We start from the raw sequence: 24,931 nt of genomic DNA, 5'->3' as shown, positions 1-24,931 counted from the left end.
AAGGGAGAAGCCGAGGACGGCAGGGAGTTAAGCTGTTAGAGCGATGGATTTAAGTTTGCAGGGATAAAATGGAATGAGGTCGCGCAATATAGGGCAAATTGGTCACTGGGAGAGGGATTCGTCCTGCAGTGCAGATAACAAAATAGGCTGAGAATGATGATGACGACCGTCTCCCAGCAACATGGCCGCTATGCATATATGTTCTGTTGTTATGACTGGCAATCGGTGGCGACGCACTGACCATGAGAATGGACGGGCGATGCGTTCTCACACTGCTAGAACACCTGCATCCTTCCTAGAAACGGAATCCCCGGGACGGCAAGCGATCGACAATGGGAAGAATCTCGACCTATAGAGGGACGGCCAAGTTGGAGACGTTTCCACAATGGGCCACCTGGACCTGGATTGGTGTGCTGCCAAGACGACCTGACCTGTATGTTTTGACAGGAGTCGCCGCAGACCCTTTTCTGCCTTCGGGGAAGAATCCGAGGAACAAGCTTAGGATTCTGTTGCCTTGCTTCCCCCACAAGCGTGCAGTCGACCGCCGGACCCTTGCTGTTTCAAAAGTGCAACGACCACTCCGCGACAGTGAAATTGACTGTGCCATGGTGGGTGGTGTCGTGTGCGTGATTGGGTGTCATCAAGGAGGAGGAGCCAGCTGAGGGGTTAAAACGACGGTGCTAAGTAAGAAATGGGGCTCTGAGCCCTGGGTAACAGGCTCATCCAATTCGCTCGTCGCTGAACTCTGACCTTGTCACTATGTAATTGAGTGTTCAAAAAGTGCCAGTAAACTTGTTATTGTTTTCCCAACTGGCTAGCATCAGTTCCTCAACCCGGAGACTCGACTACGCTACCAAACGGAGTCCGGGTACGACGTTGCCCTATCGTAGCAACAACCTGGTTGCCGAGAAGGGACGGATCTAAATACCGGTCGCAACGACTGGTTGCAGCGGTGGGATGGATCCAAATACCCGGTCGCAACACTGTATAGAAGTGCCCCGCAGATCTAGGATGTTTTTTATCATTCCGTTGCCATCACAATTGGGCCGCTGTGGCCGGAAATCGAATCCACGACATTGTGCTCAGCGGCAACCTGGTACTAAGGCACTGCAGTATGTGCGCAAGCTGCATTTAGAAGGGTACTTTGAGCAAGAAATTGACCGTTTGTGTCCACGGTGTCCGCAGCCCCGAGAAGAACCTGATCGACACCATCATCACTGGTGCGATGATAGGCGTGTACCTGATGTTAGCGGTGGCCGGAAACATGATCACCTACGTTTCCGTGGTGTGACACCTCGACGACTTGGTCGCCGGGGCGGCTAACAATGTGGGCGTGGTTGAGCTCACTCTGCAGGTGATTAGGGTTTTGAATGATCTTTCTGGAGGGGTAAAACATTTATTGCGATAACAATTATATAGACACTCTCGGCTGTTTTTTGCCCTCGCCGTCATGTCCCGTATATGCATACATACATAGAAGCCACAAAGAAAAATAATTCTGAAAAAAATTACACCATCTCCCACTAAAGGGAACCATGTGGGGATGCGAAGCAGCGCTGGATGTTCACTTGTGTTTCCATTGTTGTTCCATTTGTATGTTTCCATGTATGTTTCATTTGTGTGTGGAGTTGTGTATATGTCGTGTACCGCTTATGTTACCCCCGCCCCCCAGCTCGTTTCCGTTGCGCTTCGGCTTCGCCTTGCCTCGCAGCTTCGAGATTCGCTTGCCGGCGTTGCCGTTTACGTTCAGCTTCGCGAGCGTCCATAGCGCCGTTGCGAAGGAGAGTGCAACGGGAGCGTGCGCGCGCCGCATCATATACGAGCGCACAGCTGTGGCGGAGAGAGAAACGGGAGTGGAGAAACGAAGCGGAGACAGCGCTTACGCCACCCCCTCCACCCCACCTTCTCGCGCTCACACGAGGAGAGGGGGAGAGTTGGCGCATGAGCGTGGGGGAGCGGACGCGCGAGGGAAGGACGCACACAGCCCCGAGCAAAAGCTGCTTAGCATTGGAGCGAACTTGGGCGTGTTGGTTAAGCATGATGAAACACACCGCGCAAGTAAACAACGGGGACACATGAAGGGAGTGCTGTGTGTTTTCTCTTCCTGTGTCCCCGTTGTTTACTTGCGCTGTGTGTTTCATCCTGCTTCGCATCTAACACTTTGGAAGCGCGGATTCGAAAGGGCGACCCTTCGCACCGCAGTGCGCGGCGTTAGACGGCTCAGCCATAAACCGTACGCCACTCAGCACACTAACGGCGAGCTATTTACATACATCATTTACCGCTGGCAGTACGCCGATCTCGGTGCCATTTCAGCGTGCTCTCTGCGTTACCAGCGAGATTGCGCGAAGGGCGCGCGTTAGAGGTCGTCGCCCCGCTCGTTGCGATGCGCGCGCTCCAGTACCATTTGTACTTTACCCTAAGGGGCGTAGTCGTCCGTGCGCGCGCGCTTACCTCTTGATGGGGGTGGTTTGTTCGTCTTGTGATTTCACTGGAAAGTTTGCGTTGATGTTACAGAGCGCACGAATGTCACTTCACTCGCTGTAGCGGCCACATTTGCGAAACGAGCGCGCTGCTCGAACACAAGGAAGTAACAGCTGTGACAGTTCGCGCTCGTCCTGTATGTACCTGTGCGTGTTTCGTGCGTCCTTCTTTGTGTTTGAGCAACGCGCTTCAAGCGTCGAGCTGTGAACGTTGTTAGTTCGCGCTCGTCCTGTGTGTGTTATTTTCGTGCGTCATTTGTGCTTCAGCAGCGCGCTGCACGTTTCCGACTGCTTGCTGTTCGCCTATAACCAGCGAGCTCAAACTGGTGCAATAGCTGCTACATTAAGTTGATTAAGAAGATGAACGCGTTGAGAATACACATAGGCTAGTTGCTTTTATTGCGATAGGAATTATATGGGCACTCCAGGCGCATTTTCGCCGTCGGCGTAACCGTGAGGTTCCGTGTAAAGTATAAATGGATAATATCGCCCCGCACATTGTGTGTTCTATACATGCGAGTAAAAGCATGCGACGGCTGCCGACGATCGCGGCTCAAGCGAAGAGGAAACGCGCCGGCCGTCTCCGTCGCGCGAAAGGTGCATGGAGGGGAGGGGGGGGGGGGCGCTGCGTGACGATGGCGTACTTCGACAGGGCGGGCGTGATCGCCCACGGTCATGCGCACCCTGTCATTACAGAATCAGCAGGGGTCCACCAAGACTTCAGTGACGTATTTCCGTCACGGAAATGACGTCGAAAAATTTACACGATCAGATGGCAAAGAAAAAAAAGTTCCATCAACGGGCATCGAACCCACGACCGCTCGGTCCGTAACAACAGATGCCGGGCACGCCATCCACTGCGCCACGGTCACATACTCTAGAGGCTTTACAAACGCGCTTTTTATATCTATTACTCCCCGGTCGGCGGGGTGGTGTTGCCCTCTGGGAGCGGTGAAGCAACGTATTTAGTCATTAGGCGCCTTTAGCTGACCGATTCTGCGGTCGGTTCCCCGTTCCGCTCAAACGCTCAACGTTACCGAAGCGCAACGCGCGTTGTTGGTTTTAGCCAAGCGTCTTTCTGTCTAGGCAAGCGCGACGCCACCTGTGCATGAAAGTCAAAAGTACGTTGAAAAAGAAAATAAAAATTGTACTTATCTTGCAGCAAGAAAGGAAATTCTGTTTTAAAACAGTTTGAATCGATTTATTTTCGCGTTACTGTGTTGCTTGACGCATGAGCCTTTTATATTTTTTTTGTCACCTTGGCTTGGCGCTGGTTTACAATCTAAGCTACAATTATTCAATCTTATGGGCATGGTGTCTTCATGCTGTTGGGTATACATTGTGCTCGCCCAAATTCCGCTGTGTTCTCCTGTACTCTTTGTGTATAGCGAGTACTCGTAGACTGAAGGCTGCATTGCTCATACCGGTACAATCCACACAGCTCAAAGAGTAGCTTTGTTCGGAGAAGAGGCACTATGCATAATGCCTCGTGCAACTACAATTCTTATTTAACGACAGCCCCTTGCGTGACTAATTGCGTCATTTACACTGAGCAGTACGATTATAAACTGTTTAACCCATTTTGTTAACTGCTGAGATACAGCAGGCCCGGCCTTTTCTGCCTGAAGTGCACATGCATCCAGGTAGAAGGGTATTCCATTTTGTTAAATACTGAGCAGCTGCTTATGTTACAGAAATAAATACTTGCATTAGAAAATATTGGATTATTAATGCTGGAAAATGCTCATTTTCTGCTCCAAACAGGGTTTTATCTGCTCCAGAAGTTGGAATAAAATTGCTTCGATCAATGACATCATGAAAATGGGAGTGAACCCGGAGATGCAAAGGTGTTGTTTTCTTTATTGGGAACAAGGGTACAGATACGGTGACGGTGCGGCACAAATGCCTGGACATCATCTGGCTCTTGGACTGTGGCTTCATCTTGTCTGTTGTCCACCTGCACTGCAGTGTCACCACTCCCTTGGACTGGTGGCTCAGGTTCCTCATCTCCAATCATTCCCAAGAGGAGTGATACCGGTGACTGATTTTCTCCAGCAGAATAGAGGACAATACAGTGAAATTTAAAAAGAATTCTTACCAAGCAGAAGACTATTGCCAATAAGCGATGAAATCTCGCAATGAGGAAATCACTTCCTGTACACCATACTTGTCGTCCTGTGTGGAGCTACTCTGAAAATTTAGGTTGCGCATAACCCATTAGGCTGGTATTGAGTTTGACGAACAATGAGAAAAGCAAGTGAGAATGAACAATGTCTACGCACTTGCTTGTCCCCCTTTCTCACGGCCCTTCAAAAAACAGACATTTAGATTAAGAGTGCTTTCGACTCTCTGAACACAGTTACGAACAGGCACCACGAAATAGGAAGCAAAATGTAATCACATGCTCACATAACAGCGCACAGCCATGAGCATGCAGTCAGCACTACAACAGTGAAAAACATTTATGAGAACAACACAACGTTAGCAGTTTTTCGCAAGAATAGAACATCAACATGTCATCACAGATCGCCAAGTTCTTTGGCATCATTAGGTTGTCCTATAACATCACGTCACATTACGAATTCATCAAATAACATCGTCCATTTGCACTGCCTCCGTGATTAGCGCACCAATCACGGAGGCAATGCAGCGCAATAACGGAGTCCTATCACCAAGTGCAGCAGATAAAGGCTGGCGTTATAGTCAGTGAAAATTCTTCTGTTCCAGACCTAGCAATGCAAAGTATGAGTTATGGGATCTTCGGCTGGCGGCACTCGTGGTGTTTTTTGCGCACTCGTGCGGTGCCGTACGTTCGTCTGGTCACCACGCGTGTGGTGCCGCACGTTCGGCTGGGCCGGCCACGACACGAGTGCACGCCACCGCGCCACCGTCGAGATCGACGGTGGAGCGTGGTGCAATCCCGTCGTTCAGCGCGCGCTCGCAGACGACGCGGGGGCATTCCATCAGTGCAAGCGCAATTTACAGCTGGCGCTGCAGTAGAACGCGGCCGGACTGCTGGTAAAACATGCATGCGCTGTAAATCATCCGGCCGTGCTCACGCAAGGCTACTTCTGCTGTTGGGATTTCAGCGGAGAGCGAAGACGATGCAGAAACTGCTAACCTTCGTCGAGTTTGTGCAAAACTCACGCACCAAACGCGCGTGGAGAACAGACGAGCACACGCTGGACGCACAGCGTCTCGCGTCTCCAATCGTCTGGTTTTCCGTCGTTTGCGCTCTTAATCCCAGTACAAATCCGCCGTTGCAAAGTGTCGTCTGCTGAATTTCGACTGCTGTGCGCGTCTCGGAGACGGCACTGCTGTCGCAGATTCGAGTTTAGTGGCTCACACGTTCGTCTGGTCCGTAGCGGGGCCTCGGGCGGTGTTTGACGTAACTTCCCTTCCACCGCCACGGTGCGCCTCAGCCAAAGATCCCATTAGATGAGCTCACGCAGTATGGACGCTTACCCCCGTATTCAGAAGCGCTTGAACTTAGACGCCGCCTTTAAGGCAGCACAAACACGTTTCAAACGCGCTGCCCTGGGGCAGCGCGTTCAGCGGGTTGCCTCGTGGCAAGTCAAACAAAAGAGCGTTTCTGAACAGGTGGGAGAGTGGCTGCTGTTAAAAACTAAATTGTTACTATTGTACATGAAATCGCTTACTTTCGAAGGTTTGCGGAGTCCTGTTGACGGAAGTACCAAAGCACAGCTCGAGACGCTCCTTTGTGGCCCGATGTGTCAGCTCTCGATGTATCGCTGCTATGTCGTTTCGTAGAACGTCATCCCACATGCGCTAATTTTCAAAGGGATTGGCTTCGACGACTTTTTCGGAGAAGGCACAGATCCTTGAGTATGCAGAAGTGCCGTCGGGTCTAGCGTGTTGGCCGAACAACCGCTACGTTTTCCGAGCAGCGGGGACTCGCGGCACAAGAGGCTGCCATTTTGGTTGTTTCTCTTCGTGTCACGTGATCCCTCACTCGCTAGAGTCCAGGCTGACGGCAACGGTCCGGTCACACGCTCAGCGCCTGACCGTCTGGCGCATGCGCAGTGGCGCCACCACCGACTGGCTGAGCGGAGCGGGAGGCGAAATACGGTCAGCTGCGGTCAGCTAAAAGCTCCTATTACTGTGACCTCCGCGACTAGCACCTGCAACGCGTTACACGTCCGTCCCATTCGGCGAGTTTTCAATACAAGTTCAATTCTGTCAATTCCATAACACACCGCGAGGTGGCGATCTTCGCCCAAGCGTCGTAGAAGTGTCGGCCTCGCTCATAGCATCACGCTAATCCAAACCAAATATAGCTCTGCGACGCGCGCCTGCCTCACCTGGGCCCGTATTCTCAAAAGGCGACAATAGCAAAAGTATCGCCTTTGGGTGCACCCTGATTGGCTACTGAGCAAACCGGAAAAGTTAGGGCGCCATCTGGTAATTCCGCCGACGTCAATTTTGCGTCATGGTGCTCGACGGTGCTCTCGACATATCCGTTAACCATCGGTTCGTGGTGAAGTCTAGCATTTCAGTGACGTAGGCGGTAGCTTCTAGTATTCAATCCTCGGTAGATATACGCAGCATTTTTTACGCTGAAGCTTTCATCGAGCATTACCTTGGGGTGTTATCTCGTTCATTGCCAGCGCGTGTTTTTTCGTGGTTTGAACGTTCCAGGAACATGAACCGTGCGTTGCTCGCGTGGCTTATCGCGAGCAGGCAACATGGTGAGATCTTGAGACGATGTCGCTGCGGCGGCACGCTACAGATGAACTCTCCGAGTACGCCGTGTTAAACTCTCAACGAAAATACGTTTCACGCAAAGTTGCATTCTTAAATATTATACTGTGCATTAAATAATCGAAAAAAAAACGTTGAAAGCACTTTAAACAGGTCTTATATTTCAAGTAGCCACAGCCAAGCCGGCCAAGCCTGGCCACTGCGTAGAAGCAGTAGCACACGCTCGAAAACGTCGCACTCGGGTTGCTCTGCGCTCGTACGGTGCGCTCACTCCTGTGTTGTGAGACATTCGTACTACCAACGGCCAGTCGCAACAATGACGTCACAGGCAAGTGTTTTTTTTTTTTTTACTTATTGAACGCATCAAATTTTACGTCACCAAACGCGATACTATCGCCTTTTGCGATCGTTTGAGAATACGGGCCCTGGCTGTAACACCGCGTTCCCCGTTCACGCGCTCACCCCGAAAAAAAAACGCGGCCGGGCTACCGGGGCGGCACGACGCGCTTTGCGTTTCCCTCAAGTCCGGGCGAGGTGTTCAATCACATTTTAACATGCCGCGGGATGGCGACCAAGTTCTGCGTCCAATATGAGGCGCTCTGCTGGCTATCACACCTCGTCCTCTGATTACGCTTTCACCGTTAACTACTACAACTACCACAAAGGTTTGTTTAAAGGGGTCATGAACCACTTTTCCAAGTAATGATCTAATGGCCTCAGTATCGGAGTGTACTGCCTCCCTAATCGATTACCGCAAAAATTTCTCGAATCCGTCAAGAATCAGCGGAGTTATGGGGGTTTGGCGCACGCTCCCAGCGCTTTCTCTCTTTTCTCGTGCCGGCGAGCGCACTGGAAGCTAGACAGGGAGGGATGGCATGGGGGAAAGAAGTTACGCCAGCGGGCGTCATGAAACGCGATCGCTCTCCCGCTGTGATTCGCTTGCGCGAGTGCGGCTACCGTGTACTGAGGAGTGCGGCGCCGGCAAGTGGCCGCACCCCGCGGCAAGAAGCGCATCTGATCCGAACGCCGCTCTCTATTTACGTCGGCTATCGGCCAATAAGCATGCTATGTCTCTTGCGACGTACAGCGGACAGACGCCCCGCCCACCGACGAGAGTGAGAACCGGCCTCTGTTTGAAAAGAGGGTGCCTGGGGAAACGGCAACTTCGCGCTCCGCTTGTGGCCATTACGCGGCGCGCACGACTGTAATATTTGGCAGAGCAGTTCATAGCCGTGTCAGCTTTCCGCAGGATGTGTTTTTTCAATCAGCCCAAGGGGTGCTTCATGACCCCTTTAATCATTTAACATGGACGCCAGTCGTCGGGATGGAGATGTACAACCAATCATCAAAGTTGGTGCATCCACATTAAACGGTCTATAGCTGCCAGACATCAATATACATTATACAAACTCTCTTATATCAATGTACAGTAAACATTCAGGTACTTCTGTAAGGGCACGCTTTACTTTCGTGTTATTCCGATTCCTATGACGGAGGGATCAGCCATCTTTTTAATTTATTTTCGAGCCTGGTGGCACACATGTCACCACCCCGTTATAAAGGGGATGCTCATAGCATCCATCCATCCATCCATCCATCCATCCATCCATCCATCCATCCATCCATCCATCCATCCATCCATCCATCCATCCATCCATCCATCCATCCATCCATCCATTCATCCAAGAGCACTGTGACAGGAAAGTGTGAAAGACAAAACGTGGGTTCACGTAGCCTCCGTTATGTGTTTTGCGGTATCTCACTGGGCTAAACGCCCGCCAGCCATCGTCACGGACCGAGAGGTCGTGGGTTCGACTCCTGTCAACAGAACCTTTTGTTATAGTTTTTTTCTTTGTCATCTGATGGCGTTCATTTTGCTGACATACTTCCGTGACGGAAATACGTCATGAAAGTCTTGGTAGATCGCGGCATAAAACACTTCCGTGTTAAAATTTTGGGTGTTTTACTTGTTCGCCTTGAATTTCTGGAGGGTAGGGCTTGCCTTCAAGGCTTCTTCCAAGCTTTCTTTTCCCGCCTTCCTTGTACGTATTACGTTAGAAGCTCGATACAGAATTGTCAGTCTCGCCGCAATGAGTTGCGCGCAAGCAATCGACCTTTTCGTTAGTTTTAATCGATGTACTCATGTTACCTTCCACAATGCGTTTGGCATGTTATAGGAACGAACCATGCACATAGAACTTACGGTCGGCAGGTGATTTGTGAATATATAGCGTATCGCAAGTTCTAATGGTGAGCAGACGGCGAACATGCGCGGGAACAAGCCATGCGTATATCGGAATATAACAAAGGTTTAATAAGTGGCGCGTCTTACGCAAGGGGTGTTCTTACGCAACAGTCATTACTCTGCAAGGAAGCCAGAAGGAGTACTGAGAAGAGAGAAAATAATGAAGAACCATGCGAACGCTCCTCGCAAATTACTAGCTACCACCTATTGCCATCTAAAGACCAGTGTCCCAATTGTAAAGCTACTTTATTTCCTTTTTCGAAACAGCTTGCCCCAACTAATGGCGGCGCGCAGCTATTTTTGGAAACAACGTTGTATCTTGCTCTTCCTGCTGCATCGTGCTCATTGTCGAGAGAGAGATTTTGCCGCATACGGGGCTTTATAAGAATAGATGTAGTACAATGCGGCATTCAAGCGGAACCAGTCATCACGACGACAGAACAACTCGTCGGTGCTTATGTAGTAGTGTTGGCACCTCGCTGTGTCATTGTTGACGCTGTTTGGGGAACGTGTCTGCTCGTAGTCGGGCCAAATAAACAAGTACCGAAGAACGTTTTTACGGTGGGCTCTTTGCGGGAAATGTTAATGACTACGCGCACGTAGCTCATTAGGTCACAAATGTAAAAAAAAAAAGCAGGCCGCTATGTTCGAAAAAAGGAAAACGGGCTCAATGGGGCGTATAGGCAGAAGCAAAATTAGCATATTAAGTCCATCTGCTGCTCAAGAAAACCAAGTAAGGAAAATAAAGATTTGGAGGATGCCAGAATAGTCGCCATACGATGTATACGAGATACGTATTGAGGCAAGGTTGGAAAATCTTATACATAAAAAAAATTAAGGCAGCTTCGCGCTAGTGGAGCCAAGCCTGAAGGAAGTGCGGAGCTGGGCGGCCTTTGTTTCTCTTCGGTTTTCTCTTTCTCTCGTCTCCCTGTTTTACGGCAGAGCTGTTATGCTCGAGGTTTGCCGTGTGTTGTAGATAGAGGATGAAGAGAATGAAGAGCGCGTGCCGGTTCATGATGATGATCATTTCTGTTCACCCGTCACGGACCAATGCTCGGCTTGGAACAGCTCTGCTGTTAAAAGGGCAGTCGATGATTAAGGAGGCCAACTGTGGGAATGGAAGCAAGAAGAGCGCCATGGGTGTATATGTATAACCGTCGGTCGTACAAGCTTCAACTATATCCTATCTCTCGCTATATAGTGGTAATTATTACAATTGTTATCACCTCTACTAATCTGCTATCAATCCCTGGAGAAACGACACCAGTGCCTCTAACGTTACCGCGCCACGTTCGCCTAATGGGCCAGTAACGTGTGTGCCCCACATTAATTTCAACCTAACGAGATTCTCGTGCTCAAGCTTTTTTTGCGCTAGAACACATAAGGTAAACGGTAGAAACAGCCGTTCCCTCTCAGCACACAGCTAAAGTAATGAATGAATGAATAGTTAAATAAATAATGCTTTCTTTTAATCAAGGACATGCGGAAGTACGAATGCTTGCGCACAGGGAAATTACGACTATGATTTACAGGTAATGGAAATAATAGCAGATAATAAACAAATGCTTGAATCGAGAAAATGCAGCAATGGCACAGAATTAACTAACAGAGTGCAAACATATAAATTAGGGGGCACAATGAATAATGGTGCTGAACACCAATCGATTATTAGAAGTGCACGTCGGATGAGGTTGGTACCGTACGAAAGGGGACACTAGCAAATTATAGCAGAAAAGTGCAGCAGAAAATTTAACTTAGGAGACAAGATGAAGGATCAATCAATCAATCAATCAATCATCAATCAATCAATCAATCAATCAATCAATCAATCAATCAATCAATCAATCAATCAATCAATCAATCAAGCAATCAATCAATCAATCAATCAATCAATTCAATCAATCAATCAATCAATCAATCAATCAATCAATCGTGCCGACGTGCCCTGGAAGCGCTTCCTGGCCTCAGTGCTGGCACACGCATATAACTAAAAGGTTTAATTATATGCTTGTTATATAACACGCATACAACTAAACTATCAATCCGAACTTCTATCTGCATTGGGCCAGGCCAGCCTGAAACATGACAAATATGCACTAGGAGTGCAAGTAAAATTAAGCCTGCGAGCTGTCTGGCTCGTCTTGTATTCCGTAGCAAACACGTCTCTGGGATTATTTTGATCATCCGTCGAAATAAACGTGCGCCACTATCCAATGGCTTGCTTTTGCATTCTTCAAAGCATAAGTTATGGACATACGGAGAATGCGTGACACAGCGAGCAAACATTGCTCGGAAGCCAACTTCGCTACAAAAGTGAAGGGTCCGCGCCGTCGTACTGAAAAGGAAGTGATGCTGGCCGGGCGAACTCAAAAATAAACGTTAATAACACTAACAAAACAATTCGAAAGTTACAGGATACAATAACGTGGGCACACGCACTCGCCCCTAACCTTGGGCCCCGGCGGGGCACACCCCCTCCCGCGCGTACAGCGTTCCGTCACCGACTGTCCGGGCCGCGCCACGGCTGCCGCTTTTAAAGCCCGAGAAGTGGGCCACGCGCATCACTGGTGCGCAGCACGTGTCAAGCCAGCCTGCTTTGGGCGAGATTCCCACAAAAGTAACACCAACAACCTGTTGGTGTTGCTGTCTCAGAACCACTACAGTCGAAACTCGCGATAACGAAATCCCGAGGGACGCGATTCTCACCGCAGCGAAATATTTTTGGAGCTCCGGCGAACGCCATAGGAGTCAATGCATTTCGTAACTCGCGACTACGAACGATATTCATACCCGCAGTCCCTCATTAACGAATTTTTGAAACACGAGGTGCGCAAATAATCTACTCTTGTCAACATCAACTACATTCGAAAACTGCTGAAATTGCAGTCATGCTACACTTAATTGTGCAAAGCTATCGCTACAGCGCACTTGAGAAGCAGCCCGCCATCATTGTTTACAAAAAAAACAACACATAAGCTGGCGACAATGATGATGATGATGGCTTGCCAAAACACCTGCTCGTTATAGCGGACTACGTAGCCAAATCCACATTCCTCATGGAGTTTCGTTCGTTGGCTTGGCTCTGTGCTTGCTTTGTCGGCTTTGCGCGCACATGGTCGCGTGTGTGGAGCCCTTTGTGGAGCGTTGCTTGATCGCTTGGTGCAGCGTGAACCTGTGTGTTGCTACTGCTTCGTCCGATTTCGCTGCCTGCGAAGATGCCGCCTCCAACGAAAAAGCGGAAGTTCATGACGCTGGAGATAAGGCTGCCATAATGAGTGAGGTGGAAACAGGGCTGGAAAAAAATTGACATTGCCGAAGAATTCAGCGTTGCGTGAGCTCGCTGTTCACGATTCCGCGCTGATCCAGCGGAGACGGAAGAAGGTTCGCACTGTAGGCGCACTTGATGACGGTACTGGTGACAGGCCGGTGCCGCCGTCACTGACCAGTGCATGGGGAGAACATTGTGCCGTGGCAAACGAGATTCCCGATCGAAAGGCATGAAATTGCTGCATGGTAAGGCCCGCCAAAGCAAACTTACTGACTTTTGGAAATAAAATGTGTTTTTTGTAAATTTCATGTCGTTTCTGCTGCATTCTCGCGCCAACGAAATTCCCGCAAGAGCGAAATTTTCTGCTTTCCCCCGCCCGATTTCGTTATTGCGGGTTTCACTGTATACGAATTTGCAGTAAAGGTAGTAACGGAAATTTCTAAGGTTATTGTTCGTGAATCACGCTCCCCGCGTGCAGTGCTGCGTGATGCGAGGCGTTTTTGACTTTGTGATGGTGAGCCCCTGGGGCTATTACACCGAAGAGCGCATAAGCGCGCAAATGCCTCCCCGTTGACTTTCAGCTTCTGCACCTCATGTACTTAAGCTTGCGGCACCCATCTCAAGCAGTATATAAAAAAAATCCAGCCAGCTCCCACTTCGCGAACACTGTCGAAACAGCGAAGCTTTTGCCCGTTTTCAAGTCTTCCCTTCGCTGCCGCTTAGCTTCGGCCTCTCTTGCGCGAACATCGCGGTTGGCTCGGCGACGACATGCCCGTTCTCGCGTAAGCTCTCGCTGACGCTCACGTCGGGCGGCTTCTTCATCGGGGAGAACGAGAAATGTTCGCCACTCTGAAAGCGCGAACTCCTGAACATGACACTGACACGCTATTTTACACTACACTGCGCCTCACCGTCACGCCATCTTGGCGCGTTTCTCGAAGGTTCACCCCTCGACATCTTCCGCCCTCGCATCTCGCAGCACGCCCTCGCCCCCCGCAGCACGGCGCAGCCCTCCCCTTCCTGGCGAGCCTCACTGTCGCCACACTGCAAGGCCAAAGATCACGTGATCTGTTCTACGCCGACCCCCTGACCATGAAAGTCTCGACTAAGAACAACTTCGCTGTTAATACAACGACCATTAGGCCTATATCGAAAGCACTTGTGTACTTTGGCATTTCCATTTCAAACAGTTTATTGTTATGCCTCTCAAACAAGCACACCAACTCAAAAGCGTACCCGTATGAATGCGTGAATTATTAATCCGGAAAGAACGGCGAGAAGCGTGTAATCAAGTGTTCATGTCGAGCAGCGTTTTCTATTATTTGTAGCGCTATTTCATGAAACCTGATGCCAGGCTCGACACACGTGCGTTACGTGGTATGTTAATATTCAGAGGCTTGATTCGGAAACATGCATGAAAATTGCTATCCCCAAGTCCAAACAAACCTACTCTATATGCGTCATAACGAGGTGCAGGTTGTTCAGCGTCTTTAATGCTGTAACACAGCTGATTATACGAGAACACAGTAATAAACGCAGCCTACATGGAAGCGCCTCGCTGTATTATTAAGGCGAAAACCTTAGATGCCTCATCAGGGCGAAAATTGACCGTCGGCGTCGACCGTCGTCCCGCGGCGTCGGCGTCAACACGAGTGACGCCAACAAGCATCGATCATTACGTGATGGCGTGTATCATGACGTTACAGATCACACAAGTTTGTGACGTGACTACTGACGTAACTCAATGTGACGTCATGTGATGACATCATCACGTAATGTCGTCGCTTGGTCAAAGGTGGCGCGATACACGGAGGCAGTGCAAACCACGTTAGGTGCAGAAACTTTCGGAGGGGCGTTGGGGAGGATCAATACATCGACTGAGAAGAAAAGATGGCTTTCGCCCTCGAGTCGTCTTAGGCTTAATGCTAGGGACCCTGTGAGTTTATATCTATTATTATTTTTATTATTATTATTATATTATTATTATTATTGCCGTTGTTGTTGTTGTTGTGGTAAAAGGGCTCGGTATTCGATTTTACTTGCGCATTACATGGAGGCTAGCAGCTGGTGGAAATGGCGTTACCGGCTCCTGGTGCTACTGATGGGAGTTTCGTGAGTGACAGCCACGCCGTGGCGCAGCTGCTGGCCATTCAAGTTGTTCCTCACGAATAGTCGCTCTCACCGCATTCGTCAAACGGCGCACAATCTGGAGGCACGTACACCTCTTAGAAGAGATTTTTGGCGGGCTAGTTGGCTCATAATGCCACAGCACGTACACCTACGTCCGTAACGCCTTAGTACCTAGACCATGTTCTATTGCGTGTATACACCGAGTGTTTAAGGTAATGCTTATAAAAAAAGAATTCCTAAACGTAGAATTATAAGGGAAAAAAATAAGGAAAATTTCTTCAAAAGTACAATGATAGTTGCGGCTGTACGCCCATAAACTTAAGATCACTGAAATCATTAGGTAATTTAGTAAAATTCGATAATTAACTTCTTAAATTTTTCGTCACGACACATATTGGAATTGACAAATTGAAGCCGGTAAGTTCGCAAGGCACGTCCACTTCGAACAAATGTTCCATTTGCACCGGTTTCAAGATATTCATTCCCAAAGTGCGCCAAGGTATACATGGGCGTTACTGTTAGGCTACCTTAATGGTTCAGTGCACGAAACAGCGTTTTCTTGTAAAGGTAACTGAAACAACAGAGCAATATTGTGCAAGTTTGATGGCGAATATATCTAAAAGAGCTCTATTTTTATTAAAATGTACACATCTTGACAGACGTCTGTCTTGCCGGTTAGAAGTCTCTCGACGCAAAAAATGACCACAGCCACAGTTCAAGGCAGTCCCGAACGTTTGGGCCAGCAGGGGCGTGGCCAGATATTTTTTCGGGGACTGGTGGGGGGGGGGGGGGGTAATTACTCTTTATGCATGTCGTGGGTGTGTTTGTATGCCTGCGTGTAATATGCACGCGCAAAATTAAAAAAAAGGAGGTATGAACACACCGAAATTTTTTTGATGTTTAAACCACGAATGACCATGGTTTTTGTGTATGTGCAGTCCGTGATAGCAATGCACTAATTAATGTGGGAGTGAAAAAAAATTCTAGCACGGGTTCATAAGTAGGAGCTGTTTCTCATTTTATTAATGGTTTCGTTCTATTTTTTAGACACACAATTTCTTCATTTATTAAAGGCGTGGGTCACGCGCGTATTCCATTGCAGTGGTGCTGTTGCGGCGCACAGTATGAAATAAACTTATGTGTTTCACCTGCCAGGTGCATGACTTGGTTGGGGGAACGCCTAGATCAAGGGACCTGCGGATGAACTTATTAGATCACGTTAGGTTCTTCACTAAGCGCAGACATCAAACTACATTGCGTTTTTGCATCTCGCCCCCATTGAACATGGTCGCCGCGGCTGGTAATTAAACCCGCGACCTCAAGCTATCCAGCGAAATGCTATATCCAACAAGCCACCGCAACGGCCGCTGCTGTGTAAAGACCCACCCCCCCCCCCCCCCCACACACACACACTTTTTTTCTTGCTTGCTGAGATGCGCGCTGACCGCTGACCGAGTAAAGAATAGATAAGCGTAACTTTTTTTTTCACAGTGCAAATGAATAACGACACTGTACCCCGGAAAGTGTTTGAATTCAATGGATTGAACTGAGGGCTGTACAGTGAAAGCCAGGACCCTTTCGAACTCGTATAAATCGAATGATCATTTATATCGAACTGTTTTGAACATAATGCTTTAACGTTAATGCATAGAAAAGTCTACGGCTACACGGAACAAAATAGCCGGAACACTTGATATATTAATCAACAGGCGCGTGAAACGCGCCAAGAAGTTGGCTTTCCCTCACAAGGAGTTGAGTCTTCCTCACAGAAGGGGTCTCTCCCGCATGCATTTGAGAGACCAAGCGGTGCGATTAGCAGGGCGCCGCGCGGAGCGAGTCGCCATCGCGAGCTTTCTCCTGTGATTGCTCGCTGGCGCGCCCGTCGGCCTATTTTGAGCGGTCATCAGAGTCGCCATTCGCTTCTCAGGTCCCTTTGCTAACGCTATGGCTGTCGTGAAACGGAAGAACCTACTATTATCCGCATGGTCTCGATAATCAACACTGTAGAACGCGGAGAAGTCTGTCGTCGCCACCGCGTACAGCATCCAGGAAGCACGCTGAGTACGATATTGAAGAACAAGGCCGGCATTAGGACCAAGGTGCATTAGAGGCTTCCGGCGCCCGACGAGTACGCACAATTGCGTATGAAGATGATGAGGAGATGTTTACATCGAAACCGTTATTTCCGGGTGTAATACGCCGCTGCATATAACCCGCACCCCCAACTAAAACAACACCCACAAAAAAAAAAAAAGTCCCAGCGTTATAGTCGTCCAGCCGGCATCATCATGCAGAATTCGTAAAACAGTGCCGTGAAGCCAACTTGCGCAACGAAAATACCGCAACATTGTTAAAAGTTCCTACATCGGTATTACACGATATATCGAACTGATTTCTGTACTTCTGCGAGTTCGATATATGCGGGTTTGACTTTATACAGTTACTTCTCTCTCAAAATTGTACTTTGGGCTTTCCCAAACGTTTTACTTCATGCGTTTCCAAATAATAATGTAGACTGGTTAACGTCACCATTACCCTAGAAAACGGTCTAACAATTACCACAGATAGCTATGTATAGAAGGACAATAAACAATGAGACGGATGTGTGATTGACTCAAATAAAAAGCTGCGCAGAATTGGGCTATACCACCATTTTTCAAAGTTTGCATTGGAAATCATGTACGCGTGAATTCAGGGTACGTATTTTCGTATTTAAATGCAATAACATCAAATCGACCGAATAGGCGTATCTACCGGGGGGGGGGGGGGGCAAGGGGGGCGCTGTGATTGGTGGGCGACCTTCTGAATTACGTTCAGAATGAGACACTGTCTAGCTATTCCAAAAAAAAGTTGCTGTTCAGTACAGTAACGCGCTGCTTATTGTGCACACTTCATTTTAACGCCGCGAGTTTCGCATACTTGTGGACGTCACGTAACAAGAAGGCGATTTTATGGCGCATTGAAAAATTTTTTTCAAAAAGCGAAGAACCAATGACAAAGAATTGCACCGTAGTGAAAATAGTTCATTATTATTCTTTTTTACGCAATCATGCGTACGTGTATTACGCGGTGGATCACTTACGCGTCACTTGTTGCGTCGTTTTTACGAGCAGGCGCTGTGAGCATGACCCAGAAAATTTCGACCACTCGTTAACAGCTAACGACCTGCACGGAAGGAAACAATGTGGGGTAGCTTAACGTTATAATCGCCAACATTTTTTCAAGGAAAATTTGAGCTTATACAGTTTACATAGGCTGTTACTTAGAGGAACCGGAGGGGAGGAGTAAAGGGCCACTTCACCGCTTTTCCGTCCACCCCCCACCCAAGCGGGAAAAGTGGGGAGGGCAAGGAACGCCACCTAGTATATAAATTCGTAGTCATTTATAATCGTATAACTATACACAATCAGCTCAATGTGGTTTGCTTAGGTATTAATCGACTGAACTTGGTCTTCTTCTTAAGAAAGACATATATTAGAGGGCTCTAACAGTAAGAAATTGCACTCGGCTTATCCTGAAGACTTCTGCGAAGTATCTTGCTTTGTTAGCCACATGTTTTGTCTCAATAAGTGAGAATTTAAGGTACTCGAGGTCATAGCAGGTTCTTCATGCTCATCGTATCTACAATGCCAAACTGTGAAGTTTGCTGATGCAATGCTCAGATGATCAGGTTAAATTTGGGTACCCCTTTTTAAACTTCGCGGTAATATTTCCAAAATGTTATTAACACCGCTGTGTTGTCACGGTATAGGGCGGCCCAGCCTGCACAATCTGTTTGTGCAGATTCTTCCTTGATTTAGAACAGTTTTGAAAAGAAAGTCATCTGATCAGCTCTGTGAATATAAAAAATCACCTCAAATCATATATATATATATATATATATCTATATATACTATATATATATATATATATATATATATATATACGGCGGAGAGACTGAGCGACGCCAGCCCCCCCACTCGCGAACGAGTTGTGGTAGGCCACTGTCGACTTGAACATGCTGTAATCATTCCTAAGCGAAGCTTTCGCGATGCCGTTATGTATTGGTCTTGGGTAATCGTGCTGTAACGTACATAGACGGACTGGACACACCACAAGTACGTTACAGCACGATTACAGCGTCCTACGCATACTAGGATCCACCCTCAAGAAGACCACGGCATCACATGGTGCCCCGCTCACGAAGGTGTAGGTGGAAACGAACGGGCGGACCGCTTGGCTCGGCATTACACTTTCCGAGCCGCGGACATGCCCGACCCGGGCGGATTACTTCATACCTACGCAGCCGCGAGATATCCTCGAGAGCCAAAGACGGGCGCGGCAGACAATGGCGCCACCCACCCCTAAATCACAAGCTGGCAATCCAGGGACTGGAGACGCCTACAGACAAACACATATCCGAACATACACACACAGTTAAATGCGGCCGTCCCAATACGCTGACCGCTGCCTTGGTGTGGCGACACACCAACACTCATTAACATCACTTGGAATTGCCGACAAAGACCAGTAGAGGGCAACTCGCCACTCATCACACGCAACGAATTCGATAGGTCGTGGGAGGTTGGCACTCACCGGCAGGACTTGGGAAGCCAGCAGGCAACCTTGGACCAGGCCAAGCGAGCCGCTCGGGCCAGTGGGGCCCTGGAATAGGGGCTCCAACCACGGGAACCTTACTTGGCCATTTGAATAAAATGTTTATTCCTCCTCCTCCAAGGCCATGTATATCCAGGTGTCCCCTATTGTTCATCTTCTGCACCACGTTTCGGTATCACACAGTCTCAAGATGTCGCGGTTAGTTCCCTATGAAATCCGAACCGTTTAAGCAGAAGTACTGATAAAATCATGTTTTGTCCACTTGTGCTACCCCTAATTATGCGGTTGCATTTCTATACTGAGCGACAACTTCGATCGAGGAAAGTGCATTTGGTGCTGTTGACATACACCAGCTTTCATGAGCTGGTTGAAACCGCGCAAGCACTTAGGAGCCGCTTTTATATAGCATTCGATATTCTTGCTGCAGCTACACTCTTGAGTGGTCGTTACACTGCATTTACTGAGAAAAACTGTCCATCCCAATGTTAAATACGGGGTACTTAACATGCCCATGGGCATGTCACGCGATCCGTTCAGCAGTCTTGGTTTTCCTCTTCCCCGAAAGTGTTTCGCAGGAATGACAGCATTATAGATTTACATGTCCGCTGCCAGAGTGCCTACGAGGGAGGTACGAAAAATTACAGGTTAATAATGCCAGTGGTACGGGTCACTGAACAGGTGCAACCTTACTGCTGCTACGAATGAGGATCTCGTAATGTGCTCCAAAACATGAATTCCCGACATAGCGACTGCAACAATTGCACGCAGCTATAATTCGTAACTTGTCTAGCCAAAGGTTCAGACACACATCGGCCTCAGACACACTTGCAAACATTAGGTGTTTACACACACAGGCGTACGCAGGGTTCTCCATTAAAGGGAGCCGAGTATCACCGCAGCCCCCCCCCCCCCCCCTCCCCCACCTTCTGTTGGACGAGTTCGAAAGAAAACGAGCTTTGCAATGGATGCAAAAACGAAGAACATGAAGCGATGACGTGACGTGCTTCTCACAAGGGCCTGCCATTGTTCCGCGGCTTTCCGGGGTAAAAGTTGGAAGCAAACAGACTTTTTTAGTGCAACATGAGTGGACCTCGCTCGCCATGAGGCAAAAAAGATCTGCGCAGCCATGACCCTGCGCATGAAAAAAAATGACGTAAAAGATCCGACTGATTAAGTGTATGCGGCTGAATTGACACGCCCCTTTAGATAACTACCCCCCCCCCCCCCCCCATTGCTCCCCCCTGAACCCCCCATTCCACGTGCGCCCGCCTATGTTTACGCACCTGTTAAAGGGGTACTGGCACCATTTTTCGAAGGTGAGTTTACTCGCAAATATATTGCAGCAAAACGGCAAGTTGGGCCAGTTGGTTGAGATTCATTTTTTCACTCGGTTACAGCGCAACACACACGAGGACAAGAAAGGAAAAGCGGACAACACCGTTGTCCGTTTAAGCCTCTCGTCCCGTACGGGACGAGAGGCTTCAACCGTGTTGTGACGTCAGGGTACAGTAGGAACCGAAACTGGCTTTTAAAAAACACACTGTGATTACTTTTTCAAGGTGCACTCACACTTACAGCAGTAAATGTTCTAGGCTCTTGAGGGCTTGGCTTTTCATTTGACGCAAAAAAAAAAAAGAACTGAAAATTTTCGTGTAGTACCCCTTTAAGGCGCAGGGGCAGAGGGTTCTATGGACGGCTGCCGTTGAAATGATATTGCCACATGCGCTCCTACGTTTTCTATTTTTTAGGTTACCGCCCCATTACACATGCAATTACTGCCTTGCACAAACCGTGCCCGAATGACTGGGAACCATCCAGATTATTTTAGAACCCTCTGATGAGATTATGCGTACAACACGTGCATTAGAGTTTATTATGGAACTTACGCGGCCGCTAGCGATAACGCTGGAATCTTCGATGGCCCATGTATAAATGCCGACGCGCTTTACCGCTTGGCAGATTATTCGACGGCCGACGACTGTTCACGCCGCTATCAGTGCTCAGCGTCTGTCGCTGTATTTGTGCTTTCATTTTCCAGGCATAAGTTCATCCAAATAAAGAGTTCCGTATTTCTCAGTCTTGCTGCAGCCTTCTTCACCATCACAACCACGTGATAACATATCATTTATGATGTCTTCCTTCGAGCGGCCTACGCACATTTTTAATGCTTGCAGAAAACACTATCACGGAAGACTGCGCAGAACTGCGACATTGATGATTTTTGACTTAATGTATACTGCACGAACACGCGGCTACCCTGTGGTGGTGACAACGTATTTGTTCACGATTTGCTATGCGTGTACCCAGACGATAAAACACTCCGCCGTGACATCAAAGGCTGCAGCGGTGCTGTGTGTATACTCTCGTATAGCAACGTCCTAACATAATGAGTATAAATGACTCAGCTTTGCGGCAGTGCTTAATGAGGCCGGCGTCTTTGACTGCGTCGCGCATTTGCTTATAGCCGTTTACTGCAGCAGGCAGGGACCTGTTGTGACAGCCAGCGAGGATAATGTGGCGCACGTGGCTATGCTAAAGGAAATAGTGCACCGATGTTTCATAGTCGCTGCTATGCGAGGAAGAAATTGCGTTTACACTCACCATTTTCTTGGTTCTTGTAAGAGTGTTTCAAGCATACAGGTGTGCTCTTGTTCTTGAAAGGCTGTAAAATATTTTTCAGGATGAACTTGGCTATATTTGTTCGTTCGTTCAGTCATATAAAAAGTGAAAGGAAGAAAGTGGCAAAATCGAATTGCTCATTCAGCAAACATTCCGTACGGTGGGCCCGGGCGTCTGCGATGCATCATGCAATGACATAAATGCTTGATTCTATTCAGAAAAAAGCCATAAGATTATATATAAGCGTTATGATCGCCATTTTTCACCTACATTATATGCTAATGAATTACAGCTAAAAAGTTGGCTCTCCGACGCACTTGTGACCGTCTTGTCCTGTTGCATAAGATCGCTCATGGGGAAACATTTATCGATGCACCCATTGCCTTTACTAACCTTCTTCTCGAATCACAAGGAGAAGTCACCACCTTAACATAGCTCCTTGAAGTCATCCATTGATTGCTTCAAGTTTTCCTTTTTTCCTCACACCATTGATACTTGAATGGTCTTCCGGGCTCCCTGCGCGAGCTGTCAAACGATGAATTCGTTGAGCAATTGCCAAACTTTTTTCACTGATCAGCTGTGTATACTTTCCTGATGTTCTGCCCATTCAATGTGTATACTTCAGTGTGTATACTCAATGTGTATACTTTATCTGTGTTGTATTTAATGTGATTTGTGTGTGATAATGTGTTGTATTTATCTTGTGTTCGTACTCACTCCTGCAATATCTTGCTGTGCAAGATGGCAGTATTTTTAAATAAATAAATAAAATAAATAAATTAATGATGATGGTTGAGGCAGTTATCCTTTATGTCTCATTCAATCCCGTTATGAGCAGCTCCCTACGTGCGATGAAGATATTGGTGTTTATATACAGCGGTTTACTGTGGCGCCTTCAGTGGGTGTAGGTGTAATGAGATAGCCCTATTAGTCTTACGTGTGCGCTGACGTCAGCATCTGGGGAACATGGTGGCGCAGGAACGCTCTCGCATGCTGGCAACATTCGCGTTGTGCGACTCCTCCAACGTGGGCGTGGTTGGCACCATGATGGGCTTGCTGAGCGTGCTGTGCCCGCGAAAGAGCGAGCTTTTCGCCAGCGTCGTGGGACACGCCTTCTTTTCCAGCTTAGGTGCGTCGGTTCCCGCCGCGTGCGTGGCAGGTAAGAGTTGCGAAGAAGAAACCAGGACCTAAAGCAACACGCACCGCTCTGTCAGAGGCGCCTCGCCAACATAGCGGTTACAGCGTTTTGCTCTCCGCTGCCATATTAAGACGAAAGCTTTAGATACCTTATCAAATGCGAAAATTGACCGTCGGCGTCAACTCGAGTGATCTAAAGAATCATCACGTGATAACGTCACCATATGACGTCGTCACGCGTCCCAAGTCAACGTTGTGACGTCATTGTGAGATCAATATGACTTCACCTGACAACGTCATAACATGAAATCGTCGCTTGGTCAAAGGTGGGCGATCACGGAGGCAGCGCAAGACAACGTTAGGTGCAGACAGGTTTTGGAGGAGGGCGAGGGAGGATCAATATATATCGGCTGAGAAGAAAAAGTAGGTGGCTTTAGACTTCGAGTCGTGTTAGGCGAATGGATAAGGGCGCTCCTGGGGGTTTTTTTTTAGCAGTGTGCGCAAGCTCAGTGGAGTTCCCGCGGAAAAGGGTCTGTGCAGTCCGTTGGGGCACACACGCGCCTCAGATAAGTGAGCTGTAATAATTCATGGATATTGCATGCCAAGATCACAATATGACTTGAGGCACGTGGTATATTAGATACCCGTGATAATTTTGAACACTGGGGTTCTTTAACGTGCACCTAAATCTAAGTGCTCTGAGCTTAGCCGCTAAGCCTAAATGTAAACTACAGGGATGAGGGAATAGCTGATTGCGCACTGATAATTCAAAATTGCACCGGCTTTATTTACCTTCAAATATCTCTGTCGCACATGCCTTTTGACTGTCCCATTCCCGGTGTCATGATTTGCATTTAGAAGTTCTATTTTCATTCCATTCCAGCTGCTTGACGAGATGACGCGGCGTTTTGAGAAACTACCGACGCTATCCGTCGCACTTTTATTTATTATTTATTTATTTATTTTATTTATTTATTTATTTATTTATTTTTATTGACATTGATGAAAATGTCATTGAACTTGCTGATTCGGCGTAATAAAAGGTTGCCTTTGATCGCACTATGTGCTAAGTGAATGATCATTACACTTTACGTTCGAAAATATCAACTACTAGCGACAACTTCTGAGACTCTTAATACCGAGGCGCCTTTGTATCACGCAGGATATCATTGCAACTATGCGATTCCTCAAACCCTTTGGAAGGTACCTTGCACTTCTCATGAAGAAACAAGTTATTTCGTGCACGGTTCACCACCAAGAAAAAAACAAAAAAAAACGTGACAACAGAGCGCCTTTCCCGCGATGAAAGGCTTGCCACCAATTCCATATAGCCACACTCTCGCAGTCGCGCCTACCAATAGGAATGTCGGCATATACAGATTTAAACATTGGTATGGATGTCAAAGCTAAGTTTAGTCGGCCCAATACCTATTCGGTGTTTCAGTCCGTCATCTGTTCAATTTCGCCAAAAATAGTATGCTTGTGTCTCAGTCAAAAAAAAAAAGAAAATACACAAAAAATCAAGGGCGAACGTTAGCTGAGACACCCTATATACGGCGATCTGAGAACTTTGCCCTGTGTGCAACAGCTGCTTGTCATTTAAATAAGAGACGTCACGCAGAAAAAAGTCGGTAGATTTTATATGCTATCACACTGTCGGTGCGGTTTTATAGTGATCACACTGTCGTGCGGACTTTCAGTGACATAGTATATGAAGGATACTCTTTATCA

The sequence above is a fragment of the Rhipicephalus sanguineus genome, chromosome 3, assembly GCF_013339695.2.
Source record: "Rhipicephalus sanguineus isolate Rsan-2018 chromosome 3, BIME_Rsan_1.4, whole genome shotgun sequence".
Lineage (NCBI taxonomy): Eukaryota > Metazoa > Arthropoda > Arachnida > Ixodida > Ixodidae > Rhipicephalus > Rhipicephalus sanguineus.
The sequence above is the reverse complement of the archived record's forward strand: the minus strand, read 5'-3'. Positions refer to the sequence as shown.